At 40.7% G+C, this 16,226-nt stretch overlaps 1 protein-coding gene across 2 annotated transcripts in view; it reads right to left on the bottom strand.

The window, feature by feature from the left end:
• Nucleotides 1-12,918, bottom strand: part of SULT1C3 (sulfotransferase family 1C member 3) — a 91,846-nt gene extending 78,928 nt beyond the window's left edge. For both annotated transcript variants that reach the window (XM_073023337.1, XM_008008308.3), the window contains exon 1: nucleotides 12,803-12,918. The gene's annotated coding sequence lies outside the window, so the exon portion shown is untranslated. The remainder of the gene's footprint in view (nucleotides 1-12,802) is intronic.
• Nucleotides 12,919-16,226: the final 3,308 nt, after the last annotated feature.

The following is a 16,226-nucleotide window of genomic DNA, read 5'->3' as shown; positions in this document are numbered from 1 at the left end:
ATAGATTTTCCAAGCATCAGTCTTTCTTAGCATTGAGAAATAACACAGGACATAGAACAGGGCTTGTAGAGCAACAGCATCATAGGTCTGGCGACATCCAAGGGGGAACTTCTGATCTTACCAATTGTTATGCCTGGGTATACGCCTGCCACAAGAAGTGAGATTAGGTAAGGAAGTGCCCACCATTTTAGCTCAGGGAAGCCACTAGGTAGTGAGCCGTTACTTTTAGCACTTTGCTAGTGATCTATCCCCAGTCTTCAGTGTAGCTACATCTCGTGCATTACCAGTTACACAGTAAACTATCCTGAATCCAGGAAGAGTGTGGCCTGATAGTGACACTGGGCACACAGTGACATCAGCACAGCCCTCATCTGTCTGTGACCTGGTAGACTATATATCTTCTTCAGCTTAGTATTACAAGGAGTTCAACCTGTGGTCAAATCCTTAGGTGTCTCTGAAGCTGAAGGGATATTAATTCCACGTGTAACACTTTTGTCTCAAAAAAAAAAAAAAATTCCCTTATGATCACCTTGTTACCTCCCATGAAGCCTCTATCATTGTCATCTCTCCATGTATTGTTGAAGTAGCTTCAAGAATTCCCGCCCCGACCTACTCAGCCTTTCTATAGTTACTCTTCATAGGACAATCAGAATAATCATGAAAATATATGTTATGTTATATCTCTCCATTGATGTAACCTTCCAGTGACTTCTGTTCTCATTCTAAGTAAAAGCCAAGGTCCTCACAGCACCCCTTTAATATGCCATTTAAATATAATATTCATCCATTAACCTGATTTTGTCATGTGAAGGGCGTGAGGGCAGGGTCTTTGTTGCCTTGTCCTTTCTTGTCCTTTGTCCTGTGCCCAGCACAGTGCTTAGCTCCCTGCAGGTGCTCACTAAAGGTTTGTCAAGTAAGGGAATGTATCTACTTATAGCTCTCCTTCAGTCTCTTTATACACTTAGAGACATAGCTGGAGTGATGCTCAACAAATCTTGATGACACTTATATATAGGTCTCAGAACTGTGGGTGAATGTGAAATTTGTTAACTACAGTTTTGTATGTTACAACAGTTTGCCAGTTGAAAAATATGTTACATAACTGTAAAAACAAACAAACAAAAACACTAATAATCTTCCTATATAAAAGGATCAACAGGCAGTCATACACAAATTTTGTTCCTGCTTTTTCCAGGTGGGCCTGGTCCCCATGGCCATCTGTATCCCCGACTCCTCCCAGAGCAGGGAGAGCACTCTGGAGGGCACTATTATGCTGTTGAAAAAAACTAGTAGGGTTTGGGCCAGCAGGATGTCCATAGCTCATCTTTGCCCCCTTGGTGATTCCATGAGCACAGACTGAATCAATGTTGGCTTAACACATTCTTAGGACAAGGAAAGCAGTTTGAGAACATGGACATTCTTTAAATTAGCTCTTTTGGTACTCAAAACTATATTTTTAAAATGGAAAATGGAACAGAGCCCAGTTACACAGAGTTGGTCAAATAAGTTTTTTTTTTTTTTTTTAATACTTTAAGTTCTAGGGTACATGTGCACAACATGCAGGTTTGTTACATATGTATACATGTGCCATGTTGGTGTGCTGCACCCATTAACTCATCATTTACATTAGGTATATCTCCTGATGCTATCCCTCCCCCTCCCCCTACCCCAAAATAGGCCCCAGTGTGTGATGTACATATGTATACATGTGCCATGTTGGTGTGCTGCACCCATTAACTCATCATTTACATTAGGTATATCTCCTGATGCTATCCCTCCCCCTCCCCCTACCCCAAAATAGGCCCCAGTGTGTGATGTTCCCCTTCCTGTGTCCAAGTGATCTCATTGTTCAGTTCCCACCTATGAGTGAGAACATGCGGTGTTTGGTTTTCTGTTCTTGCGATAGTTTGCTGTGAATGATGATTACCTTTTTGAGCTATGCAGCAGCCGCTTTAGAGCTAATAGTGCTTGTGGTGAAGACATACTTACTTGAGGCCCTAGCACTTCTTTATTTCACATTGCCTATTTCCTGTTGGAATAATTTGGTTTCCTCTGTACTTTTCCCAGATTGAAAAGAAGGTGTGGAAGTCTCTCAGGCTCCCTGTCAGGTCACAGGACCTGGTGCTGACCCACCAGGGTACTGTTCCTCCTGCTGAGGCAGAGGCTGTCCCGGTGCCTTTGTCTTAAGCTGGGTGCTCAGTGACAGCAGCTTTGAAGTTAGGAGACCCAAGGGGCTGGACCTGGGGTCACTGGACTTGAGATCTAGAGGGTATTTTGCCTGCCAATGAGCTGCACCATTCACTTTACACAGTGGGGAAGAAAAATCCTTTAATGTTGCCACTATTGAGGACGAATTTGCTTATTAGGATTTGAATTTAAAAAAATTGGAAAATGACAAATTCCAAGCTGATGCTGACAGTGAACCTAGCAATATGGGCTCACTCTGTGTCTCCTGCTCTCAGTTGTGTCCATGTGCAGCACCCTTTCAGTTAAACTTTGAGAGGAGGCTGGAATCTGGCATTTCATGAGTATAGTTTTGCTTACAGTAAGTCAGCTCTGGGTGCAAATATCAGGTTGATTTCTTTTACCTTTTCATCTTTGACTTTTAGTTCTACCATTTCAGGTTGACTACCTCTTAGAATTTGCATCTCTGTGTGCCATTGTCCATCTCTATTTGCCTGTTGTTCACCATTTCCATTACAAGTTTTAACATTTATTTATACTTATTTTAATTTCTAGTCTTGATTCCAATATCTCTATGCTATCTGAGTCTGGTTCAGATTCTTGCTTATCTCTTCAGACTGTGTTTTACATTGTAGTATGCCTTGTAATTTTTTGTTGAGCTCTGCATGGTGTATTGTGTATAAGAAGCTGAAATCAATAGGCCTTCATTGTGATGTTTTTGTTTATCTGGCTAGGAATTAGACTGTGATTCTTATTTGCTGTGGCTGTAATGCCAGAGGACAAAATTTCCTCTGGTGTCCCTATTTTTATTTTTCTTGTTGTCTTTGTGTTTCCCTAGTGACTACATCTTATTCTGGTGTGAGGTTTGAAGTTCTTTTAGCTGTCATCCCCTGTTATTATAAAGGAGTCCACTAATGTGGTCAGGTGCAGAAGAAGGAGAAACATCCAATAGGTCTATGATCAGGTCTCAGGCTTTCAGAGGGCCTGGCTGCTGTGCTTTGACCTTCACACATGCCTCCAGCTTTTCTCTTCCTCATTTAGATGAGACAGGAGGACGAGAGGAGATGGAGTTGAATTTATATGAGCATAATTCTTCCCCATGTTGGTTTGGCTCTCATAAAACAGTTTCTCTTGAGTGCAGCCCTTTGTTAGTGAAAATCGAATGATCTGGGCATATTTCAAAAAATGGTTCTAGTTCCCTCATTTCTACCAGAAACATGACAGGATTTTCTCCAGTCTTAGCAGTGAGCACCTGGTGTGGCTCTAGGAGGTGAAATTCATGAATGTATTCTCTATGCACCCCCAAATTTGAGCACCACTAACATTGTTAACTCTCAAGCTAGTGCCTCCTGAGCTTCTAACAATTCATTCATTACAATTTAAGTTGTACAATTTAAGTCCCTACACCTCCTGCAGCTGTGGGCTGCTGCTTCTGTCCAGCTGAGATTCTCTGTATTCACATGTCTGTCTAGTTTTTGGCACAGCTGTTTGCCCCATAAACTTGATTATCTGAAGAACTTATGGGGATATTCAGTTCAATTTTTTTCTTGTTCTAGAGACAGGAGTGTCTTTCAAGCTTCTTTTATCTTGGACTGGAAATTAGAAGTTAACCATATTTAATATTTCTAAGGATAATTTTACTCATCTATAAGTGAGGGTAATATTTATTGTGTCTCACAGGATTTAAAATGATTGCATGAAAAAATAATGAAAAGAAGTTAGCACAATGCTGGATGAACCAAATATTAACCGAATGTCATCGTTTACTAAATAAGCGCTATGAATGTTGCTACTGCTGTTATTGTTCATGATGGTAACTTTAACTAGACAGGAGGAGGCAGATGCGTCAATCTGTAAAACACATCTTCAGGCTGAGCGTGGTGGTTCACGATTGTAATCCTAGCAATTTGGGAGGCTGAGGCAGGTGAATTACCTGAGGTTAGGAGTTTGAGACCAGCCTGGCCAACATGATGAAACTCTGTCTCTATTAATAATAGAAAAAATAGTCGGGTGTGGTTGCCGGCACCTGTAATCCCAGCTACTCAGGAGGCTGAGGTAGGAGAATCACTTGAACTAAAATTCCTACATTTTGCTGGAACTCTCAAATTGGCACCTTCACTGAAAGTGTGGGCTGCAAAACAAGTGTTGACAGAGCAAGGAGATGGCAGTTTCTGTACAATAATTGTTGTGGCTCTGACTTCTGTGGTTTCTTGATTTTCTGAACTTAAAAGGTTACTTCATTCCTCCCTCATTAATTTGAATTTCTATAAGTTTCCCTATGAATTTCATTCCTCAGATATAAAGCTTATGAATGGGAGGTGGAGGTTGCAGTGAGCCGAGATCGCGGCATTGCACTCCAGCCTGGGTAACAGAATGAAACTCTGTCTCAGAAAAAAAAAAAATTAAAAACTTAATTAGCATCCAACGTGGAACAAGAAGAGAAGCAAATAGAGAAATTCATAAGCTTTATATCACAACGAAATCCCGTCTCTACTAAAAATACAAAAATTAGCCGGGCATCGTGGTGCACACCTGTAGTTGGGAGGCTGAGGCAGGAGAATCGCTTGAACCTGGGAGCTGGAGGTTGCAGTGACCCGAGATTGTGCCATTTAATTGCACCTAGCCTGCACGAAAAGAGTGAAACTTTGAAAAAAAAATGGAGAAATTGTGAAATGGAAAGAAAGCCTCAGAATCTCAAAGTCACTGAGCCAAAGGGAAAAATCAGGCAAAGGGAAATGGGTCAGACAAACCTCCCGCCCCTTTTGTTCCTGAGCAGATAGTTACATACTTCCCTCACATTTTCCTCAGAAGAAAATTCCCTGTGGTCTCCAAGATCTTTACCCTATGGCAGGTCTGTTGAAATTCACCCTGAAAATGTCAATGAAGCGTTACCTTCACAGGCAAAGGACATAACTGAAGGTCATCCCTCCACTCACCTGAAACAAATGTGTATCTGGCTGCTCCCTACACTCTATAATTATTTTATTCACTCATCATTTTATTCACTCATTTAACTTATGTAAAAAGGCAGATTCATGAAATGACTGCATGATTGACTATTCTGCTACCTGCTCCTTTCACTTGAACAATGTGGATTCTGAGAAACTTATCAAAAGACTCAATGGAATGCAACTCTTGCTTGTTTTATCTACTCTCCTTTTTTTCTCTTTCCTATTTGCCCTACTGCCTGCTGTTTTCTCTTTAGATACTGAAGCCCCAAAACCCTCTCTGGAAAAAGCATGGACCACACCTCAACAGGTGTTACCTGTGGTGATGTGTCCCTTTTTCCTGGATGCATCCTTAATCTTAGCAAAAGAAACTTCTCAGAAATAATTGGGTGGCAGGGGGTTCCTCTTTCAAAATTGGAGCCTCCCTCCCTCCCTCTCTGTACAGGGGAGCTTCTTCCTTCTGTCTTCTCCCTTCTTTCTTGCCTATTTAAACTCTCTGATCCTTAAATCCACCCCACGTGTGTACGTGTCACTTTATCTAATTCATGTGAGACAATAGCCCTGGTGTTCCTCCACTCATTGGAGCTGTATCATTTTGGTGCATTGGCTGGGAAAGGGAATTTATCCATCAGGCTGGCAAGCATGCAGTGAAATCTCAACTTCAAATCTGTCCTTTAATTTCAAGGCTCTCTTCCAGCTATCCTGTCGCCAAAGTTTCTTTCTCTTATTATCCGCGGTCTCTTACCCCCTCTCTGTGTGTCTAATGTTCAAGAATATTTACAGTTCAGGGAAACAGGTATGTTGGAAAAGATCATGAATCACAACAGGCAGGAACTCAGTAAACGTCTCTCTCTATGATTTCTCTGGTGAACACATGATATTTCTAAGGCACCTGGTGAAAAAAAAAATCCTCTACATGAGGCACACTGTTCCTCTTTTTTCACAGTGAGACTGCAGCCTCCTTTCACACTGTTAGAAATCCGGCTCTAGGCGTCTTCTGGGAACGGGAATTTTCTGCCTTCAGCAGTTAGCAGTAAAATGTCTTCTGTAGCCAAATGTTAGTCTTGATATTGCCCCATTGGCAGGAAAATGGACATTCAGTTCCTGCATTCCTTTAAGGCACCTATTCTGTGTCCTATTCAAACAGTGCTTAATTAGTGGGGATTCTAAGTCCAGAAGTGAACCAGAACCCCTTTTCTATGGGTAAATGCTTTAGCATAGCCATCATAACAGGATATAGAGTTCAATCTCGCATGCTCCCTCACTTAAAGGGGCCTTGCCCAATTATGTGATTTTTCTTGAAACTCTTTTTTTTTTTTTTTTTTTGGAGGGCACACAGGCCACGCAAGTGTAGGAGGTCAAAGGGAAGTAAAAGGCTAAAGCCTAAAAGTTTAGTTCCTCTAGGGCCATGACTTGGAGGGTCACGTCTACTGTCATGGTTGGTACATTTAAGAGGGTGCCAGGATTCAGGAGCCAAAGAGAGAAAATAGTTGGGGAAAACCCTCTACTGTTTTCTTCTCCATCCTGGATCACATACTGAGAGGAAGGAGACTGAAAGGACGCCTTTATTCCCACTTCTCTTTCTAGACGGGTAACAGATCATCTTCAACATGCACCCCGCTGGGGTATATTTTGAAGCCCTGGGACTCCTTCAACCTTGAAACTTTGAAGAAAAAATGGCTTATTTCCTATTGCACAAGAGTATGGCCTTTTTACTAGACCTTTGCAAGTGTTGCAAAATCAACCCAGCTCTTTTAGCAATCATATCAGGCAGGCCCAAAGAGAAGAATTCCCCAAAAGTAGAAAAGCAAGTTCCAGGGGAACCATCTGAGGATTCTCTTGTTTGAGGCCCCTTCAGGTTCCCTTCTCATTGCAGGACTTTAGACAAGTAAAGGCAGACTTAGGTCAATTTTCTGACCACTTCATAGCTATATACCAGTTTGGCAAAATTTAATTCAGGTATTTGCCCTCTCATGGAGGAAAGTTATGCTGCTCCTAAGGCAAACCCTAACTGCAGCTAAAATAGGCAGCCCTGCAAGCAAAAGAGATTTCTGGAAGTAATATGTCTCCTATAGTATGCCAAAATGGAAAAGAAAAAAATAGGGAAGGCAAAAAAAAAAAATAGAGGAAACACTGTGCCCAATAGCAAGAGAGGAAATACCTCATAACAACCCTAATTGGAACTACTTTCTATAGTATTTTTTCTTCTTTTGTGGTTTATAATGGCTTTTATCTCTTTTATAATGTTCTCCTAACCTGAGAAAAGCTAATTTTCCAAACATTAAAATGCTTGCCTTAGAGTTGAGCTGGGGAAAGGGAAACCTGAAGCCTGATAAGCTTGCAAAAGGGTGAAAATTTCTCATCAGTGGGGCTTTTGGCTTCTCTCTTCCTGTGCAAGCCAGTAAAGGGGATAATAAGGATCAAGGTTTATATTCTCCGTGAATTTATAATGAATGAAAAAGGATTCTTGAGGTTGGTCTTAAGCTGTAGACAATTTGGTGTGCTTTGCCTGCCTTTCTGTATGGTTCTGTCAAAGAAAGGGTACCTTGGGTTAGGATGCAGGCCCAGGACCCCACAAGCCTGCTGTTCAAGCCAGCCCAACATAACAGTCAGTAACAAACTTGGCTACAGGCCTCCATCTTGTTTCATGTCCTTGTAAACATGACCTGTAACTACATGGCAACAGTACATTATACTCTCCGCCATTTTACAATGGTTGCTGTCTTCTTGTGCTAAGTCAGTTCCTGACTCAGGGCCAAAAAATCCTGTAAGCCAGTTTGTCAATCTGAGTGGTGCCAGCTGATTCATCAAGGGCCGATTTTACAAAATATCTTAGCACTGATCTTGAAAGCAGTTTAGGGAGGGTCAAAATCTCATCGTCTCTAGGTGCATGACTCCTAAGTCATGGTTTCAAATCTTCTGGCTCGTTTCTTGGTCTGGTCCCCAGGCTCGTTTCTTGGTCTGGTCCCCAGGCAAGGTCCCCTTCTTACATCTTAAGAAGGAGCTGTTACCATCTTTGTTTTAAACTATAAACTGTAAACCAGGCTTCTTCCAAAGTTGGTGAAGCCTATGCCCAGGGATGGAGAAGGACAGCCTGGGCACTGGAAATAAAAATGGAGTTGTTTGGGTCAGATGTCTTTCACTGTCTCAGTTACAGTTTTGTAATGATAGCTTCAAAAGCTGCTTATCCCCCCTTTGAAAATATCTTGCACACAGGATTAAATCAAAACCTAATTAAGGCTCAGTGGTTTCACCTGTAAGTGAAATTGTAACATTGAAAAGTCAAAAAATCTTAACTGCTTGGCATGGCTAAAGTCAAGTAAAAAGGGATTTGAAAGGATTTTCTTAAAGAGTGCTCAGCTTAATTAAACATGGATATTCAAGTTATAGGTATATTTAAAACTTTTCCTGGAAAAATCCTATTTTCCTTTCAGTCAACTGAATCATTTTTCTCCAATTTTTGTCTTACCACTCCTAACGCATGCATGAGAGGCCCAAAGATAACTTCCAGTAGCATGGGACTCCTTAGGAAAAACAGGAGGCACCACAGATCCTGTTTTGGGGAAAAAAAAAGCCCTCTGTTTTTCCCATGAATCCCCTCCTCAAAATCAAAGTCTCTGTTCTGTTACGTAGTGTGTTATATACTGCTTATGTTTTGGGGGTTTCACATTACTTCACATTGTGAGAGAGATTTGCTGTTTAATAACCTGGTAGAAAATACTCTGTAAGGAAGGCTAATAGTAGTAATAAATCAGAGAAGCATGCTCTTGGCCACCTGAAACATATGAAAACATCCCCACCCTCCCCTAAAAAATAAGACTCCGATGGACGATGGGCAATTGCCTTCAGCTGTGTCTGCTTGTTAGGCCCTAAAAATTGCATGGTACCTGACCCTGCTCCTCCAAGGGTTCCACCCTAAAGCCGGTAATCCCATTAAAAAACTGGCAAATGAAAAATCTTAACAAGTGCCGAATCTTCTGTCTGTGCTGCTATATATGTATTGTGTGTAATGTCTGTAAAAACAGCTCTAATTGATTGGCTTAATGAAAAATAATCGCTTAAATCAAATAGGTTTTTAGTTCACATGGCTGTAAGAAATAAAAATCCTCTTAAGAATTATTGGTAGAATGCAAGTGTCGTCAAAATGCAAATAGGTGGTCAGAATTGTATAACTTACCAGGGTTACTAAATGTTCCCAGGTTGTATACTGCCTGCTTTACAAGTGGGTAAGGCCTGGGACACGTGGAGCCAGATCCTGAAAAGTCAAACTTTGTCTGCATTTCTGTCTGGGTCCTAGAATCCACACCTGGTGTATAATTAAAATTGCTTACTAACTAGGTTTTCCAGTGATTTTTTTTTTTTTTTTTTTTTTTTTTTTTTTTTTTTTTTTTTTTTTTTTTTTGAGACAGAGGCTTGCTTTGTCACCCAAACTGGAGTGCAGTGGTACCATCTCTGCTTACTGCAAACTCCACCTCCTGGGTTCACATCATGCTCCTGACTCAGCCTCCTGAGTAGCTGGGACCACAGGCACCCACCACCACACCCAGCTTATTTTTTGTAATTTTAGTAGAGACAGGTTTTCACCGTGTTAGCTAGGATAGTTTTGATCTCCTGACCTCATGATTCACCCACCTCGGTCTCCCGAAGTGCTGGGATTACAGGCATGAGCCACCACTCCTGGTCTCAGTCATGTTTTTAACTGTAACTATTCGGAAATATCGTTATTTGCATATAGTTGTCTTGCTTTCTTGCTCAAATATCAAGCAAGACAAGAGTTAAATAAGTGGACCTCACTCAGAAAGTTAAAGCAAGCTTTTTAACTTTTGCTTGGAATATTGCTGATCTTTGTTTTGTTTTGTAGCATCAAGGAAACTTATTTTTAACTATTTTGGCCTTTAATAATTGAGTAACGTACACTACTATGAACCAAATTTGGAGCAAGTTTATTTTTCTCTGCCTGCTTCCCCTAGAATTTGGAGACTATCTGTGAGTACTCTTAACTTATGGTAATACAGTTGCTTGCATCAGTGCAATAATAATCCATTTTTCTTTGTCAACATGACACAATTGGAAAAACTGGTTATTTTACACATGCTTTGACTGAAAGGGTGTGTTTCCCTTTAAGGAATCAAGCTTGACATGCAGAACCAATAAAGCCCCTTAGGGAGAACTGGCCTCATACCTTGTCTACACAGTCTGGCACAGGTTTCCTAACCTGTGGTCAGTCAAGAATGTCACTTTCTAACAGGTCTGGGAACCCCTTGTTTATCTTGGGACCTCAAGAGAGTGACTCACACAACTCACAGGTATTGGAGGATACAAACCCATGGCTGAGCTCAGCTTTAAAGTTCTTATCTGAAATTCCTTGTGGAACAGAGTTTCATCAAAGTCAATCCAAAAGGCCTATGTGGAAATAGCCATTCTTGCTGCACATTATACAAACAATCAGGCCAAGTATAAGACGAAAATTTATTCTACCCACAGCACACGTGGTCTCATCATAATTTGTTTTTACCAAAAATGAGGACTGGAGAGAGGAATTGTGCCCCAAATGTCCTCATACATTTGTCATTAAATCCCAGTCTCTTTCATTGTTTTTAAGTTTTTTGCCAAATTTTAGACTAACTCTGCTTATTCCTGTGAATCAAGCTGTATCTCCTGCAGCTTGGAAGAAACCAAAAGGGATGGCTAATGCAAAAATATGGATCAATATTCCAGTTCTGGGCAATGATCCTGCAAATTCTGCCAGGTAATAAAATTAAGTAGGGTGCCCTTAACCTGGAGGTTTCTTTGTTTGGGATAACAAAACCAAGAAGGTTCATAGACCCCCCCAAGGGAAATTCTATATCTTGGGAAGTAAAATTTTAGATGGAAATTATCTACTCCACCACACTTATGGGAATTGCTATACTCACTCTACTATTTGCAATAGGGTTACAGCTATTTAAAGATCAAATCAAAATTATTGAGAAGCTCAGGGAAAATGCAGGTTTCAGCCCCAGGTGGCTACAATCCCTCTTTTAATGAATTCCAGTCTTCTTTGTGGAATTGGTTAACTCCTTTATTTAGCCGTCTCTCACTTATATGACTTGTATTAATATTTTGACCCTATATACTCAACCCTGTAACTTGAATTGTGTTTTCTCAACTACAAGCAATCAAGCTCCAAATGGTGCCACAAACTGAAACACACATAGACACGCTGTTCTTCCGAGAATCCTAAGATCAACCACAGGAGGAGCCTTCCCTGCTCTTCCCCATTCGATGCCCCTTGTCAGCAGGGAGTAGTCAGAGTCATCGTCCAAAACCTCCTAACAGCAATTAGGGTGAGATCTCCACGGGAGGCAGTGTTATAGTAGTTGTTAAGAAATAATTTTAGACAGATAGAGAGGAAAAGGGGTCCTAGGAGAGCTTTTGTCTCCTTTAGAGCAGCTCCAGAAATGTTTCTTTTCTAGCAGGAAAGCGGTGGCTCTTAGAACCAGGCTGAGAACCTTTGCTATGCAAACGCCAGCCATTAGATACTGGGTCCACCAACATGGCGATTCCCACCATCGTCCTCTTGGCCTTGACTCACATGTGCCTGGCAGGATGATCGCCCCCACATATCACCACGTGTGTAGAACATCATGGCACCCTGAATTTGCATGTTGAAAGGCTAGGGTGGGAGGACCAGTTCTTTTGTGGGCTATGTGAATGACATGCCTGGTCAAACTAATCCCTTGAGCCCTATGGAAATCAGACACCTCTTCCTCCAGCTTCCTCATGTAACTGACTGATATCTGCTGCATGTGGGGTCTCTTCTATCAACATTGGAGCTCCCCGCACCCTGAACTGCCTGTGTGCAGGGGAGTTTCTTCCTTATTTCTTCTCCCTTCTTTCTTGCCTGTTAAACTCTCCAGTCCTTAAAACCACACACACACAAAAGAAATGATTGGGACATGACTCAGTAATTTTCTTTGATTTACATATGTTAATTAGTTCAGTTTAGCCATACCAGAATGCATGCATATTCGAAAACATTGCATTGCACATAAGAAATATATATAATTTTTAGTTGTCAATTAAGAAAATATATAATTTTTAAAATCATGCTATTTTGCTTATTGATATTAACAATACAATAGGTATATTTTATAAAAGATTAATCTGTAATGAATAGTTTGCAGAAATTCTTATTTTAATTTTCATAACTTTGAGTAGGTAATTATGTTGGAAATAGTGAATCTGAGGTTTAGAGGGCTAAAGTCATTCACCGAATAATAAATAAATCTGAGACTTGTCTCCTGGCCTGTCACCCTCTGAAGGTAAAGGCCTCAACAGCTATGCAGTGTCCACTTCCCATGGGTTGCAGCTCTAGTCTGCTGCAGCAGCATAACACAGTTGTACACACAGACATGCGTTTAGTATGCCCTTCTTTCTCTCATCCCATCAGGGAAAGATATCAATAGAGTTCGATTTCTGCTTCAGTGTTACCTCAGGACCCAACACCTGCTGAAGATGCAGGAGGCATTCAGTTTACAACTTACCTGAATTTTATTTGCAGCCACCAAGTCTGAAGACCCGAAAGCTATTTTTTATATGATTAATAAGGGTTGAATATCCCTACCCTTTTCTAGGGTCTGGTGGTTGTCAGACACTAGGATGAGACTGTCTAAGTTGGCAAGGCTTACCTGGTATCTCAGGGACCAGAGGAAGCAGCTTGCTGCCTTTAGTCAAACTGGTTCCTGGAAACCCAGAGCCAGGTTTAGCTCTTGGACACTGCGCAAGCAAGAGCACAGCAGGCGAGGATGGTGCTGACTGTCCGGAGCTTATAAATCTGGGAGGATGGGTGGGGTCACTGCGTCAGGCTGGGGTAAGGCTTACAGTAGGTGGATACCAGGGCAGGACTTTGCACCTGCTGCCGTGTCCTGCCTCCACTGGATCCTGATGTACTTGCCAAGGTACAAATCTAGTCCTGGCTTTGCTCTCTGCGGATACCACAAAGTTGAGGGTCTCTGCTTTCCTTTTGATACCAGCTACTCAGAATGTAAATGAACAGGTTGAACATGAGTAAATACCAACCAATAATTCATTATTAATTATCCCAGTGAGTCTGTATTTATATTGAAGTGCTTCCCAGACCAGCTTTCAGGACGGGAACTTGCACAATTATTTCATCCTGTTCCCTTTGACACAGTAGAAAACATATTCTTCTACCTCTTCACTGAATTCATAGTTAAAATTGGTGTAGAAGAAAGTTCATTTTAGGAAACTACAAGGCCTATAATAAAACCATGAAGCCTCCATGTCTCCCCTCCCCCGTGTGTGTGTGTATGTGTGTGTGTGTGTGTGTGTATTTCAGGGAAAGAATGTCGGGGTTAGTGGATGCAGTGGGAAACACTGTGGTTGTCAGTGAGTGTGGGCAGGGGAGAACAGTCTCCAGAGCTTCTGACGTTGCACCACTCACCTGGTTCTTAACAACATTTCCATCTGTTGAGCTGATCTAACTGTTGATTTTACTCTTCTCATCATACATAATAACACTCAGTATGCTAGAGTGAAGTAAATATTGTACAGAGTTCATTGTTAAAATTCCATATGTTTGCATGGTCTGTCCTCGTTTTCAAGACTCCCAGACACCATTCTCAAACTACAATTTCAGTTATACTTTTCAGACAAATTCATTGCTTTTAAATCTCTTTCTAAACTTTTGTTCCTGATATTGGAGAGGTAGAACACAAACCTTTAGAGCATGACTTTTAAGCCATATGGCTGGGTTCTCTATTGTCTGGCAAGCTGGTTGTAAGGATCATGTGATGTAAATTATGTAAAGCATCAGAACAGTGCCCAGGACAAAGGATACAGGGCATGTGGTGGTTCATCTCATGATTACACTTGACTGCTGAGCTGATATCTTGTGGAAAACCTAAATGAAGTATCTTTGTGAAAACTCCTGGTGGAGGAGGAGGATTAAAATGCTCCCTTTATAGTTGCCAGTGAATATGCATGATTTAGACTGTTCTCACTGTGAAACATGACCACTCCTGCTACAGGCCTTCTTGAAGGGGTGAACATATCAAAACAGGAAAAATGTGAGTGTGAAAAGAGGTTCTGCTGATTACATTGACAGTTAAGGTAAGAAGTGGGACTTTTCCAGCTAAAAGGACAGTCCCCATCCAATTGGATCATTTGGTCACCCTGTCAAGACAGACTTGAGCCAATAACAATTTTGATCATTGGCCCAGGGGCTGCTGTAGGCAGAACTGGGTTGTTTTCTTGGATAGAGTCCGCTTGACTTGAACAGATGCTTTAATTGTCACAAAACCATCTCTGCATGCCCCATTGTTTTGTGCTGTCTCTGGTCTTCTTTTGGAGGCAGGAACTGCATGTGTTCAGACCCAAGGGCCGAGCAACCTTGGTTCAATTATTTTAGTTGGAAAAATTGACATACTTCTATAACTGCCAGGTGTTGGTGAACATCTTGTTGTGGGAATGAATGAGGACCAGAAAGATGACATGGTGAAAGAGGAGGATTTCATTGAGAGCACTGAGAACCAGTGGATTAAAATCCAAAAACCGGGGCCAGAACAAAGACAGCCCTTGACTTTTATACACACTTCAAAAAGGGTGTGGGCTAGCTAGAAACAAGCTTACAATGGTGCAAAGCATAGTGGCGCAAAAGCAAGAATATGGAGGTAGAACATAGGCTCTTAATCAAATTGTGATAGATTCATAAGCCAGGATTACATGAAACTCTTTCTATGCAGTCCAGATGGCTGTTATCTAGGCTTGCTCTAGTGCCTTGCATGGGCTTATCTCATAATGTTCGCTATGGGGCCTAGATGGCTGTAGCACAGGCCTGTTCGGGCATGTCTTATAACCTTCAATGTGCTGCTTAGATAAAATAGAATACTTGAAGTTACTAGTTACAGAACACAGGAATCTATAAACTCATAACTTTAACCGTATCATAGGGGAAAAGAAAATTTGTTTTCTTTTTCCTATATTGAAGGAGTGCTGGGAGAGTCTCTAGAGTGCATTCCTTTGAGCCCTGGCTTCTTTGATGATGTTAACAAGACTTTGCCTGGGTCCCGGCTTTGCCTGCTATTGCCTTTGGGATGAGTCAGCCTAATATAGAAGACTTGCTTTTCTTTTCTGTTTTTTTTTTTTTTTTTTTTTTTTTAAATTTTATTTTTCTTTACTCCTTTAATTTCCTGCCTCAATTTGGGCAAGTGGAAACTTGTGTAACTTATGCCTCTATGGAATCAATCAAATTATTTGGGATGTTTCATACAATATGTAACCTTTTATGTTATAGCACTTTAATTCTTTTATGACTGAAAAACATTTCTTTGTATGCATGTGCCATATTTTGTTTATTCATTCATCCATTGGCAGGAATGTGGGCTGTTTACAGCTCGTGGTCATTGTGAGCAGTGCTGCTGTGAACAGTTCATTTGTGCTTAAGTATTTCATAACTCTTTTTCAATTCATTTGGGTATATACCTAGGAAAAGCATTGTTGAGTCTTATGTTAATCTCTTGGTTACACAAAGGCATGAAGAAATGTGCCATCTTTACCATTTTTAAGTGTACAATGTAATTCCCATTTTCTTTCTCTTTCCAGTTCCTAGGAACCACAATTTTAACTTCTCATTCTATGAATTTGTCTACTTTAGATAACTTATAGAAATTGAATGATAGTATATTTGTGGTTTTAGGACTGACCTATTTCTCTTAGAGTAACATCCTCATGGCTCATCCGCATAAGTATGTGATAGGATTATTTTTTTAAAAAAACTGAAAACTACTCTATTTTATGTGTATAACATATGTTGCTTCTCCGTTCATTCCTTGATAGACATTGGGTTGTTTCCACCATTTGGTTATTGTGAATAATCCTGCTTTGAAAATGGTTGGAAAATATCTCTTTAAGAACATGTTTTTGATTATTTTGAGATGCTGCTTTCCAATTCTAATCAGAACTGGGATTGCTGAATCATATACTAGTTTTATTTGCAATTTTTTGAGGAGTCATTTTTCTGTTTTAGGTTTTGTTTTTATGGTTTCCATCCCTACTGAGTGTGAGGTGATATCTCATTGTTTTGCTTGAAAT

The sequence above is a fragment of the Chlorocebus sabaeus genome, chromosome 14, assembly GCF_047675955.1.
Source record: "Chlorocebus sabaeus isolate Y175 chromosome 14, mChlSab1.0.hap1, whole genome shotgun sequence".
Lineage (NCBI taxonomy): Eukaryota > Metazoa > Chordata > Mammalia > Primates > Cercopithecidae > Chlorocebus > Chlorocebus sabaeus.
This window is presented reverse-complemented; position numbering and strand designations above follow the sequence as displayed.